Below are 13,572 nucleotides of genomic sequence, written 5' to 3' on the forward strand. Positions count from 1 at the left end.
ATGCCCCGTCTCAGAGTATGTTGATGGAGATTCTCGATTCCAATTCCTTCAGCAGTGCCCCCTCCGAAGCGGTTTTCCTTGTCTGAAAGATGAGCACAGTGTAAAAAACACAACAGCAGTGCGGGGCGTCTTCCCCACGATCGGTCGTTCCTGCCATTTGTCTTCCTCTCAGAAGCCTGGAAGTTTTGAGATTTGCTCATCCCCGACCGCTGACTCAGCTGCCGGAGCTCGAAGCCGTAAAAAGGAAAAGAAAAAAAAGCCACCCCTATTCTAAAAGGGCCCGACAATTTTATTTTCCAGTCATAAATATGGAATTTAATTAGCAGCTCGCTGCTAATGAAGTCGCGGCGGACGCCGAGCCAGGGCTGGGGCACGGAGCTCCGCGCATAAAACCCAAATAAAAAATGTGGGAAAAAAGAGGCCGTCATTTTGTGGCGGCTGGATTGATGCCTCGGCTGCGGACGCCTGCTCATTTCCTGCCATCAAATCGTCGTCGCCTTCTGTGACATTTCCCCACTTTCCTTCCCGTGCTTGTGGCAAGCTGAGAGCCTTCCAAAGGAGGCCCGATAGGCTGCAGTCACCCAAAACGCTTGGTCTATGCACCTTTGGATGGCACGGGATGGCTCCATGGTACCACACCTCCTTTGCACCCAGAGGGCCCGTAATTCAATCCTTGGCAAGACATTTGAGCGCAGCGGTATATAAATATAAAAATAAATAAATCTCCAGATCAAGAATCTTAGGGCCTAACTATGCAGGGCCCTCTTCACATATCTCCTAACTGGAATGTGGACCCTATTAACACTATACCAGGCGAGCCAGACTGTGGCTTTCCAGTTTCCATAGAGTACAATTACCACGAGCTCCTGAGTCGTTTGCAGGAAGGCGGTATACAAATGTAAATAACAACAACTAGGGAATGCTGCGAATTTCACCGTGCGTGCGTCCGACAGTCCAATCCACCTTGTTCAAACTCTCATAGTCACACGTGAGCCGGTCCCCACGCCTGTTTGGTTCACGTCGAACGACTCAAACACCTGCCTAACGGGTTTGCGTGGATGCAGTTTTAAAGGCGCATGTGCGGAATTTGACAGCGCTCTGCACTGTGTTGACCAACACCGCAGGGTAGGAGTTCTTTCAAAAATCCCTGCAGCATTTACGTACGACGGATGGATAGGATCGGTGACGGATTGATCTGTCTGCTGGGACAATTTCCTACCTGCTGGAGCAGCGCCGCAGCCAGGGGGGAGGGAAGCGGAAATCAATGCGGTTGCGTGAGAACAAACCTTCGCCGAAATACCTGACGGAGCCGTGCTGCTCTGTAAGGAAGGAATATGGCGAGACGGCAGTCGTGCAGGAAGGACTAAACTAGATGCATCTAAACCAGATTCCACAAGTGGAGGCCGAGGGTGGCCAAACTCTGTCTCTCCAGATGTCCATGCACTGAGGTTCCTCTCCACCCTACACCCGACTTCCTCAGGCTCCCCCTCAAAAAAAAAACCTCTCCACCTCTTTCCCAACCCAGAGCTGGCAATCATGTGCAAAAGGCAATTTTATGGCCTGCCGGCTGTCAGCTTAGCTTTGCAATAGAGTCCCTTTGTTTGCTGTGATTATTTATAGCTGGCCTGACCGATATGAATCCCTGCTGCTGCTTTCATATTTATCTGTTGCTTATTAGGAGGTTACAGCATCCTCCGCGTTGCTGATTTAGTGTTTCGCTTTCTTTGTTTACTTCACTCCTACTCCAGGTTTCTCCTACGTGGAGGGGGGACTGAAGCAGCTTCCGGCATTTTCTCCTCCATTTTATCGTCACCCTGTGGCAGAGTGGGGATTCGAACTCGGGTTTCCCAGGTCACAGCCCTGATGGGCTAACGACGGTGCCACCCTTGCAGTTCTTGCCCCCTGCTGGCCTTTCTATCAGGCTGGGTGCAGTGAGCCATCAAGGAATAAAGTTGCACCAAGGCATGGGGTGGGTGGGTAGAAAAAGAAGGAAATGGCAGAATCCTTCCCTCCATTTTGTGTGGCCTCTTGCTTCATTTGCAGGAAGGCTCATGCAAACAGAGTGGGCTATTTCTGCTGAATACTCCCAATGTTGCCCCCTAGTATCCTAATCCCTGCTCAACCATTTAGCTAACTAGACAATCCTGGGATGGTTACACTTCTTCATCACAGGGTGGCTTTGAAGATAAAACGGGGCACGTGCGGTGCTCTGAGCATCAGGGAAGAAGGATGGGACTGAAAAACAAAATCAAATAGTACTCCTGGCCTGCTGCCCGTACTAAGCCTCTCAGAAGGCCACTGGTTTTTTTGAAAATATCTATCATCTTGAGAACATGCTGCATTATTCCATAAAAACACTTTTTTTTTTGGTAAAGCAATCTATTACATTGCCTTTAAAGCTTATTTTGCTGCACTCACATGGGAAGCCCCCTAATTTCTTTTCCCTCCAATGACACTACTGAGGAAAAGGGCATTCCTGTGGGCATGCTCAGTTCATTCCCGTGGCTTTGGGCAAATTGTGTCCACATGTGGATATCTCCTTTGCTCTCTGTTAGCCCCGGGTAACCAGCTGGCTTTAATACCTATTTATTTTCCACCCTTCCAGCCATTTGGATTTTGATTCTCTCGCGCTGTTTCAATCACAACGGGTTTTTCTAGCTGGGACAGCTTATTAGATTCCTCACCGAGGAACACACAGTGGTACAGGCAATAGTAATGAAAAACATGACACATGAGGGGGGAGGGCCTGAAGTGCCGATCATTGCTAGATTTCAGGAAGGCTTGACAGAAAGATTTCAGACCGGCAGGAGAGATGAAGGAAGGGAGACCAAAAAGGCTGGAACTTTTCCAAGTGGACGGTTCAGCTTGGACTGCCCATTCCCAAAGAGAACAATTACCTCAATGAATGAGGCACAGCAACAAATCAAAATATCACACCTAGGATTTAGACCAGGGCCCACCACAGAGATTATATTATGGCAGGAGAAAACCCAGTGGAAACCCATCGGAAGGCAAGGGTCTTTGTCCATTTATAGGAGTTGGCTGATGCATTTGGTATGCTGAGATGATACCTTGCTACCTCAAGAAGTCTACACTGGTTCCACAACAGCGTACTGGTGGAAAACGGCAGCTTCTGCTCTGGGGAACTGGGTTTGATTCCCTACTTCTCCAAGTGCAGCCAGACTGCCTCTGAACATGGAGGTTCTCTTTAGTCACCATGGCGAGCAGCCACTGACAGATCACTCCTCCACGAATCCCCTTTGGAAGCGGTCTATGCCTCTGGCCATCACTGCATCCTCTCACGGCTAATTCCACATTTTAATCACCGAATTTCCTTTTGGCTGCCTTTAGTCTAGTGCAGGTTTTCTAAGCCAGGGTTTCGTATAACCTGGGGTTTCTTGACAGCACAATGGTGCCACTTCTGGGGTCTCTCAAAGCCTAAAGAATGCTTCAGGGGTTTCTCAATGGTAAAAAAAGTTGAGAAAGACCGCTCTAGTACTGATCAGCTTCACTGGATACCTCCGACCTGTAGAATTTTGGCAGAGAAATGTCTTTTTATCCACTCTCTCCACCCCACGCATGATTTTATACACCTCTATTATGTTCCCCCTTAGTGTTGTCTTTTCAAAATTGAAAAGCCCAGACTCTTTGGCTTCTCCTTCCAGGAATGGTGCTCCAGCCCGCTCATCGTCTTAGCTGCCCTGTTCTGTCCTTTTTTAACGCTCCCTTCCGCTCGCCATTTGAAGTGGAAAAGCTTAAAATATATCCCATCCCGCAGCCACACGGTGGGCTGGAATTCACGGACTTCACGTCGCTTTTTGCCTTCCACTTGAAGTGGGGATTATTACTGCCTTTGATTTCGGGCCTGATTTTAATACCCGGCTCCTCAGAGCCAAAAAAGATCTCGCGTTCCTAATCCTGTTTAATCGTCTCGCCCCAAATTAATTTGAAATGTCACCCCCTGTTTTGTGCGCGCGTTCTCGACAAATAGCAAATTGCTGTGTGTCAACGGAGAGCCGTCCTCTCGGTAGGTTTTGGGGATGAGCATCCCCGCAACTGCCAATACAACAGGTCCTCCTAAAAAGCAACATTTTGGTATGTTTGACCTTTCGCAACGAAACACATGAAAGAATCTGGGCCGGGCATCTCAGTGTGGCCGGCTCAGGAAGGTGTTCTAAGGAAGCTAGCAGAATAATCGCTGAGTAATTGGCTCGAGGATTTCCTCCTGGGATCAACATTTTTATGACCTTCTGGGAACATTTCACGCTGTCTTCTTCCGCATCAAGTCGACAGGCAGATTCGTCGCGGCAGGCGGAGAAGGGCAGCCAATTTGATCATAATTTCTTGTTGGCCTTGAAGATGCTATTGGACGCACATCGGTCCTTACCAACTGGTGGTGGTGGGGGGGGAGGCAAATATCACTAGGGCCTGCTTTTCTACCTTTAAAAGAACCTCCCAGCTGTGTAAGCAAGTCACGACCAACTGAACGTGACAGCCAGCAAGGGGCTTTCAAGGCAGAGGGGGTTAAGCCTTTGCTTTCCACTGCAGAGTCTTCCTTGGTGGTGTGTCAAAGTAGACAGTTCTGCCTTTGATGGGCCAAGGGTCTGATCCAATATAAATGAAATGCTTTTATTTACCTCCCTTATTAAACCTCCATTTACTTATTAAACTTCCATTTAAGAAACAGGATGTTTTCCTCCAGGCCTGTTGGCCCTCCTGCCTGCAAGAAAAAGAACAGTGCCTCTGATCATACGCAGAGAACTTTCCCCACACTCACTCATATACAGAAGGGGGGAGGGAAGAGGGAGGAAGAGAAGGGAGAGGGACTAAAGGGTAGGTGCGGGAAAGGAAACGTGTGGAGTTCAAGAGGGGTTTGAGGGGGAGGAACCAGCAGCCCGAGGCCAAGTGGATGAGTCCCTTTTAAGAAGACCTCAACTCTGCAGGAGAAGAGAGGAAATCGGAGTGTGTGGGAGGCTAGAAGAAGAAGACCGTGAATGAGTAAGTTAGAAATAAAAGAAGATATTTATAGGTCATGTGCTAAATCACACATTTTTTCCCCCTCCAGAGGCATGTGCACTGATGTCAGAAATTTATCAGGCGAGCCCTGTGAAGCTGGAATATGACACATAACACCGACGAGCGCAATGTTTATCTAACTTTTTGTTTTTAAGTTTCTGTTTCAACTCTTGGAGCTCCAGCGGAGGCCACTGAGGCAGCTTCCAGTAAGTCGGCATGAAAACAAACTGTCAGAAAGCCTTAATGCCAGGCTGCAAGATCGGCTCTAAGTCGGGGGAAGGGTCGGTAGGCCTGGGTTTGAAAAGCCCTGGAGATTGAGGGTGGAGACCTCAGTGGGGTATAATGCCCTAGGGCAGGGGTAGTCAACCTGTGGCCCTCCAGATGTTCATGGACTACAATACCCATGAGCCCCTGCCAGCATTGGCTGGCAGGGGCTGATGGGAGTTGTAGTCCATGAATATCTGGAGGACCACAGGTTGACTACCCCTGCCCTAGAGTCCTCCCTCCAAAGCAGCCCTTTTCTCCAGGACAGCTGATCTTGATCATCCGAAAATCAACCAAAACAGCGGGAAGGCTCCAGGTGCCACCTGGAGGTTGGCAACCACTAGGCAGTGGCTGTGACCCTCACCTGAGAGGTGGTGAGCCCTGATACTGGGCTTAGCTAATAAGCTAATAAGCATATACTATGCCTCCTGCCAGCGTGGTGTTGTGGTTAAGAGTGGCAGATTCTAATCTGGAGAGCCAGGTTGGATTCCCCAGTCCAGGGGTAGTCAAACTGCGGCCCTCCAGATGTCCATGGAGTACAATTCCCAGGAGCCCCTGCCAGCATTCGCTGGCAGGGGGCTCCTGGGAATTGTAGTCCATGGACATCTGGAGGGCCGCAGTTTGACTACCCCTGCCCCAGTCCTTCTCCACATGCAGCAAGCTGGGTGACCTTGGGCTAGTCACAGTCACAGTTCTCTTCAAACTGTTCTCACAGAGCAGTTCTCTTAAGAGCTCTCTCGGTTGCCTGTTGTGGGGAGAGGAAGAGAAAGGGGATTGTAAGCCACTTTGGGACTCCTTTGGGAAGTGAAAAGCGGGGCATCAAAAACCAGCCCTTCTTCTCTTATTTGTGTGCATAGCCAGGAGAAAAGCCGAGGGGCAAAACAGGACGCTCCCCCTAAGAGCAGGCCTCCGGAATGACACGTACAACATCCAGAAACCTCCACAACACGAAGTGGGGAATCAAAACAGATTAGAGTCCACTGTTCCTAACCACACCATGCTGGCTCTCAATATAGGGATGAAATTAGCATCTGCTAGCTCTGCAAGAATTCTAACAATTCCATGTTATCCTGTGGGTTTTTTTGTTGTTGTTTTTGCATCAGTTTCTCACCTCAGTTTTAAACTTTTAAAGCTTTTCCCCGTTATGTAAAAACGTTTTAACTCTTCTGTTGTGGCACACTGTCACACATTGGTGCGTACGCCGGGTTGTTATGGCCTACGGCTACAACAATAACAAATTGAAGGGAACCAGATTAGGTCAGTGGAACAACTTTGTTGCCTGCGTAGAAAAGTCCTTTTGAATTGCTCAATTTTGCGCCCTGTGGAAAGCCAGGAGAGCGAAAGTAGGGTTCCCAACTCTGGGTCGGGATAAACCTGGAGACATTGAGGGTGGTGCCTGCAGAGAGGGAGGCTTGGGGAAGGAAGGGATTTCAACGGGGCATAACACCATACAGTCCACCCTCTAAGTGGCCCTTTTCTCCTTGGGAACTGATCTCTGTGGCCTGGAGATGAGCTGTAATTCCAGGAGATCCCCAGATCCCACCTGGAGGCTGGCATGCCTACGTCCTGTAGACCAAGAGTGTTCAGTCTGTGGGTTCAAGTGGGCCCAGGCAACTAGAAGTGCTGATTCCTGAATCCTACAGATCCCCCTCCAGCTTAGCCCCCAACAACCACCCTGTGAGGTAGGTGAGGCCAGGAGAGCATCCATGAACTGCAGTCACCCAGCGAGCTTCCATGGTGGAGCTGGGATTTGATTACATGGGCTGGGACGTCCTAAGCTGTCACGCCCGTGGATTTCAGCAGGCTAATTGTGCCCGCAGTTAAGTCCATGGCCTTGCTACCATAAGTACATTTTCTTGGAATCACAGAGTAGCGTGACCCAGGCAATTTGAGGGTGAGAGGATGTGAAGACTCTGAAACTTTTAGTTTAGAAAAGAGAAAAGGAAGAGGAGACACGAGAGACGTTTGTAAAAAATTATGCATGGGATGGAGAGAGTTGGCAAAGAGAAATTTTTGTCCCTCTCCCAAAATACGAGAAATCAAGGGCATCCAAGGAAGCTGGTGGGCCCCAGGAAAAAAAAAACAGCCTGAAAAGGAGATTAGGTTGAACTGGGGAGGGTAAGTCTACTAGTAGCTACTAGCTGTGGTGGCTGAGCTGAGCTTCCACATTCGGAAGCACTAAATCTGAATCCTAGAGCTAGGAGGCAACATCAGGAGAAGGTCTCTCGACATTTATGCCCTGTTTTTGGCCCTCCAGAAGGACTGGTTGGCCCCTGTGTGAGACAGGATGCTGGACTGGATGGACCCCAGGTCTCATCCAGCCTGGCTCTTCTGATGTTCTTAGGAAGCTTCTAACAATAGCCAGAGATGATGGAACTGCTCAAAGCCATGTGTAACATACCTGCTCCAGCCCATGCCTGGCTACAGGTTTACTCGCAAGTAAGCCAGCACCTCTTCCCCGATCTTAACCATAAACAGGCTTGCTAATTTCCAGCTGGGGGAAAATCTCCCCAGAAATATGTTCCCCTGGAGCAAACCGCTGTTTGGGCAAGGGGGGAAACTTTACAGAGTTGTCGCAGACTCCCAAACAACGTCTTCCGCAGGCTCCACTCCCAAATCTCCCGGCATTGTCCCATCGGGAGCTGGCAACACCCCCATCGAGGCTTCCAAGTCAGTTGCCGCGTCCGAGAGAGAGAGAGAGAAAGAAAGAAAAGCAAAAGGCGGCCTTACCTTCGGGGGCGCCGCGCCCTGGTCAATATCCCCCCGTCGCCAACCTCCCTGCAAGGACGGCCGCTTGGCGGGGCATCTTCCGCACCTGCCGCTGGTCTCCGGCGGGCCAGCGAGCTCCGGAAGCCGAGCGCCCCAGTGCGAAGCCGGCGGCCCGGGCGGGGCTGGGAAGGGAAGGGAAGAGGCGGCAGGAAGCCCGGGGCGGGGGAGGGTTGAAGGTGGAGGTTGCACCGCAGACAAGCCAAGCCCCAAAGGGACGTGGGGAGGTCTCATGGGTGCTGCCAGGGCGCAGAGGAGCCAACGATTTGCAGGGGCTCCCCTTGGGCGTCTCTCCTGCCCCCCCCCCCAGGCAGGGAGGAGAGCAGGGGAGGGTGGCCAGCTGTCGGTGGGGGTACCTGGAGATTTGGGGGGGGGAGGTGACCTCAGTGGGGGATGATACCCTCCAAAGCAGCCCTCTTCTCTGACCTTTGTCTCTTGGAGATGGGCTGCAGTTCCGGGGGATCTCCAGGTCCTCCCTGGAGGCTGGCATCCATGCCCGGGAAGGGCAAAGTTTATGGAGGGATCTCAGCAGGGTGCAAAAGTCTGTTATGTTAGCCAGGTCTCCCAATGCTTATTGGATCATGGAGAGAAGGGAGGTATTTCTCTGGAGGGTCCATTTTTGGAGCTCTGGATTTCCGCCTGGCCTTTGCCTAGCTCATTTTGGCATACAGTTCCCCAAAGGCCCTCAGACTTCTCCTCTGCATCATTTTTTATTTTTTGCACACAGGAAATTCTTGAAACGGGAAGTGCCGTTCCATGTGCCTCTCCTACCTGCCACAAACGAGCTACCATCAAAATGTTATTTGCAGGCAAAGCAAGTCAGAACAGCCCTTATCTGTCTTGGATCGAGAACCCAGTTGAATTGCTAAGGCCGGGGACAGGGTTGCCAGTTCTGGGCTGGGAAGTAGGATAGGGTAGGATTTGGGGTTGGGACTTGGCAGGGCCCTAGTGGGATATAATGCTATGACATTCGCCCTCAAAAGTGGCTGTTTTCTCCAGGGGAACTGATCTCTGTTGTCTGGAGATGAGCTATAATTCCAGGGGATCCCCAGGTCCCACCTGGGAACGACAAAAAATAAACAGAGCCACAGAATTTGGATAAAAAGATACTAAGGCTCTTGACCGGCTCTAAAACTTAATCTGACCCAATCTGGTTCTGAGTGCATTCTGTTGCTTCTCTACCACCAATTTGGTCGCCTTATTGAGTTCTGGAGCCATTCAGGAGCCTTGGCAGCCCTTTGGGGCTCTGGCCGCCTTGATTTCTGCTAATGACTATCAGAAAGCCTGAACCACAAGACAGAATAAATTCCATTTTGGAGAGTCCAGGGCCTGTTTATCCTGAGAATGGGTGGCCTCATTTCGTTCCCCATCTAGCATTTCTGCTCCTTTGAGTTCTTCTCCCCAGAGAGCAGTCCCAAACCCCCTTAATGGCTGCCCTCTTTCCCCAAACGCCACTCTCTATCAGTGCATTGGTCCCCAAAGTCCCTCGAGAGCAGAAACACATTAAAAATATGATGGATCTGGGAATGAATTGTTTACATGCCTCCCGCATGTCTCACTCCTCTCTCTTGGCCTGGCAGAAACTATTCCCATCGCCTGACATATTTTAGAACAAATGAACGCCACTGCTAAGGACCGTCCTCATGTTTTATATATTTGGTGATTTCTCCGGGATCGTTAGTTTTAATTATTGGAATTGCCCGCACTTTGTTATTTCCCGTTCTAAGAACATATCCCCCCCCCCCCGCCAGTATAGGCCCATTTTCCCCGTTCAACTGACCACCTGTGGCTAAATGTCAGAACATCTGCCGTCCACATGTGGAAGATATTGCTTGGTCTCAGAAAGGGGCACATAACGAGGTGGAAAGCCATAATATCTTGGAGGGTAACGGTGAAAAAGTCAGTGTTTGTGTATGTTTGTGTGTTGGGGGGGGGGGTCTCTTCATACCAGTGGGTTTATTAAAGAGAGTCCTGCAGCTCTTGAGCTGCCTAGAATGCTAGACAAATCTGGGTACTGTATATGTTTATCTTCGTCATTATTCTGACGAAGAGGGCTTGCACTCGAAAGCTCACTCCCTGAATAAATCTTTGTTGGTCTTAAAGGTGCGACTGGACTCTGATTTTATAAGTCTAAAATTGTGAGTGATTTTTTTTTTACGTGTGCAATGTAACAGTGCCCCCCCCCCCCCGTTTTCACAGAGGGCAGAAATGCCATTTTGGCATGCAGAAGAAGAAGAAGAGTTGGTTCTTATATGCTGCTTTTCCCTACCCGAAGGAGGCACAAAGCGGCTTACAGTCGCCTTCCCATTCCTCTCCCCACAACAGACACCCTGTGGGGTGTGTGAGGCTGAGAGAGCCCTGATATCACTGCTTGGTCAGAACAGCTTTATCAGTGCCGTGGCGAGCCCAAGGTCACCCAGCTGGCTGCATGTGGGGGAGCGCAGAATCGAACCTGGCATGCCAGATTAGAAGTCCACACTCCTAACCACTACACCAAACTGGCAGGTTTGTGCGTGTCAGAGTCCCCGTTCCCTTTGAAAAAACCCCCGAACATTCCAAGTAAATTGTATTCTGCCTTTCACACCCACCAATGTTTCTTCTTTATTAGCAATCTGCTTACGTTTTAATGGGAACAAATTAAAAATACCTGCACAAACCAGAGTGCCTCCTTGGAGTTCTTTCCTCTCCTCTGATTTAGACAAAGGCCAAAGCAAAGAAAGGTCAACGGAGAAGGGAATCTTGTCTGAAGTGCTATAAGATGGGATCGGCAACGAGACAGGAAGAGCAATTATTGTTCGCATAATTAACATATGGCAATGTGTTTACAGAGAGATTAAAGCAACTGTTCCTTTGAGGAGAGACAAGGGAAGAAAAGTTGCTTCTCTGGATTTGCACCTTCTAGGTCAGGGATTCCCAACCAGGCCTCCCTGAGAGCTACCCAGGAGCTCCCTGGCCTCCCCCCTATTATCCTGTCTTAATGGTCTCAGCCACAAGCTGTTCCTGGCATTGCCATGAAAGCAGGGAACTGGTTGCTTCCATTGACCATCCTCGCAGGGTTACCGCCCCTGAGTGTCTTTGGCGAGCAGAAGAAGGGAAGGGGACTGTAAGCTGCTTTGAGACTCCTTCAGGTATACTTGGATAACTAGTTGGGGTTTTACTGGGTTTTAAAAATTGAACTATGTCTTATTGTAAGCTGCCACGGGCCCCTGGAGAAGGGGTGGGATATAAATCTACAAACAAACAAACAAACAAATAAAATCTTGCATATTCTAACAAAGGCAGTTACAGCTCATCTCCAGGCTACAGAGATCAGTTACCCTGGAGAAAAGAAGAGGCTTTGGAGGGGGGACGCTATGGCCTTTTATCCCACGGAGATTCCCATCCTCCCCAGGCTCCATTCCCAACTGAGGATGGCTTTTTTCCCCTGAGTACAGCCATCTCCAACACCCCTTTCTGCAGAATAGAGGTTAAAAGCCGTACTTTCAAACTCTTTGAAAAGGTGATGTTCTTGGCCACACTCCCCTCCCCCCCCCCCCCCGACTGTCCAAAATGCAGGAAATAAACAGGCCCTCTCCTGAAATCCCCCTGACTTGTTTTGCCCCCACAAACATTTCACAGATGACGGTGGGGAAAGGCTTGTCACACGGTCTCCCCCCCCCCCCCAGGTTCTCATGCTCAGGATCATTCTCTGAAGTCTTTCTTTCACACACCCGTCGTGACATATTGCTAAAGGCTGTTCTCCATCTGGTGCGTGTTACATCACTCCGCTCCGAGACAGCTTCCCTTCCATTAATTAAAAAAGCCAAGAGAGCTTGGGGTTCTTTTAGGGTGAGAAAAGACATTCAGAATGTTCTTTTGGCGAGCGGCATGTTCAAAACAACAGCAAAACTCACGGCGTCCTGAAATATGTTCTCTGGCAGGGCCTCCTCGTGTGCAATGGCATGTGGCTTGTTGCTCAAGGCAAACTCCATGGTGCCCCTGGGCACCACGTTGGGGGTCATATTTAGAGATCACAGTTTTGCTGTCTGTATATTTGGATGCTTCACACATTCTATAAACGATTCTTCTATTATTAGTGTTATATTTTCACTCCTTCCTTCCTTCCTTCCTTCCTTCCTTCCTTCCTTCCTTCCTTCCTTCCTTCCTTCCTTCCTTCCTTCCTTCCGAGGACTGGTCAGTTTCCTTCCTTCCTTCCTTCCTTCCTTCCTTCCTTCCTTCCTTCCTTCCTTCCTTCCTTCCTTCCTTCCTTCCTTCCTTCCTTCCTTCCTTGCATCCCATCCCATCCCATCCCATCCCATCCCATCCCATCCCATCCCATTTCCAATCTCCTTCCTTCCGCAAGCATCCCTACAGAATGCTTCTCAGGATGCTTATAAATAGTGCTCGTATTTCACTGATAATTACCCCGATGTGGGAAGAAACCTGGCTGCAAAATTCTATGGCTGCTATTTATTAACCCATAAACGTCAACACGAGTGTTGCATTGTTTTAAACCACTCTTGCCGGAGCAAAGGGTAAGGAAGGCGGGGAAAAATCTGTCTGTGCCAGTTTGGGGCCACGGAACAAAACTATGTTTTGATATGAACGGTGTTTGATGAGTTTACAGACTGGTTCTTAGTGATCTCGATTACAAAAACAGGCATCCTAGTACTTGGAACAGGATAATTGGAAGGCCCCAGGAGAACTTATGGAGCAGGAGAAGTTATGGCCAGGTAGAGAATGGATAAGCAGATCAGATGTGATGTTGGGGTGGTGGAAAGGGGTGCCCAGTCACAGCTGCATTATAGTGACCAGCCCTTCCAAACATTAATCAGGGCCAACTCTGCTTAGCTTCTGAGATCTGATGGCACCAGGCTAGCTAGTTCAGGGATTAAGACTTCTGGGAGCAAGCCTTAGCAGGTCTACTCAGAAGAAAGTCCCAGGTCATTCAGCACGGTTGCGCTCTGAAAGTTTCTTTAGGATGGCAACCTTAAAAGACTTGTCTTTTCCACCTATGTTGATCAATTCTGCAAGTGCTGAGGAAATGTGGAGAGCCAGGGGGTTTCATGGTTAAGAGCAGACTCTAATCTGGAGAACCGGGTTTGATTCCCCACTCCTCCTCCGCATGCAGCCAGCTGGGTGACCTTGGGGGATAATCCACAGTTCTCTTAGAGGTGTTCTTCAAGAGAAGTTCTTTTTGAGCTCTCTCAGCCTCACCTGCCTCACAGGGTGCCTGTAGTGGGGAAAGGAAGGGAAAGGGATTTCTCAGCCACTTTGAGACTCCCATCTCTTTTCAAAAGAAAATGAAATCCCTAAGTTTCCGGAGTAACCGGTATGTGAAGGAAACAACAGGCAAAATCTTGTTTTTTTTTTTTTTAAAAAATGGGACTGCTAAGAAACACTTTGCAGTAAGGGAAAGCAGTGAATGGTTGCCATGCAGGAACTATGCACAGATTTATGACAGCGCAATAAAACAGTCGCACAGGGTGTTCCTACTTCAATTAGTGATTTATTGCTAAAACTTGGGAATGTTACTTCCGACTAAAG

At 49.4% G+C, this 13,572-nt stretch overlaps 1 protein-coding gene across 3 annotated transcripts in view; it reads right to left on the minus strand.

Moving 5' to 3' along the window:
* CARD11 (caspase recruitment domain family member 11) overlaps positions 1 to 8,171 on the minus strand; it is a 53,204-nt gene extending 45,033 nt beyond the window's left edge. The window contains exon 1 of one of the 3 annotated variants that reach the window (XM_077316468.1): positions 8,011 to 8,141. The gene's annotated coding sequence lies outside the window, so the exon portion shown is untranslated. Of the gene's footprint in view, positions 1 to 8,010 lie in introns of all 3 variants that reach the window. The other 2 variants (XM_077316469.1, XM_077316467.1) reach the window with 2 other exon arrangements.
* Between the last annotated feature and the right edge of the window lie 5,401 nt (positions 8,172 to 13,572).

This window comes from Paroedura picta, chromosome 17, assembly GCF_049243985.1.
Source record: "Paroedura picta isolate Pp20150507F chromosome 17, Ppicta_v3.0, whole genome shotgun sequence".
Taxonomy (NCBI): domain Eukaryota; kingdom Metazoa; phylum Chordata; class Lepidosauria; order Squamata; family Gekkonidae; genus Paroedura; species Paroedura picta.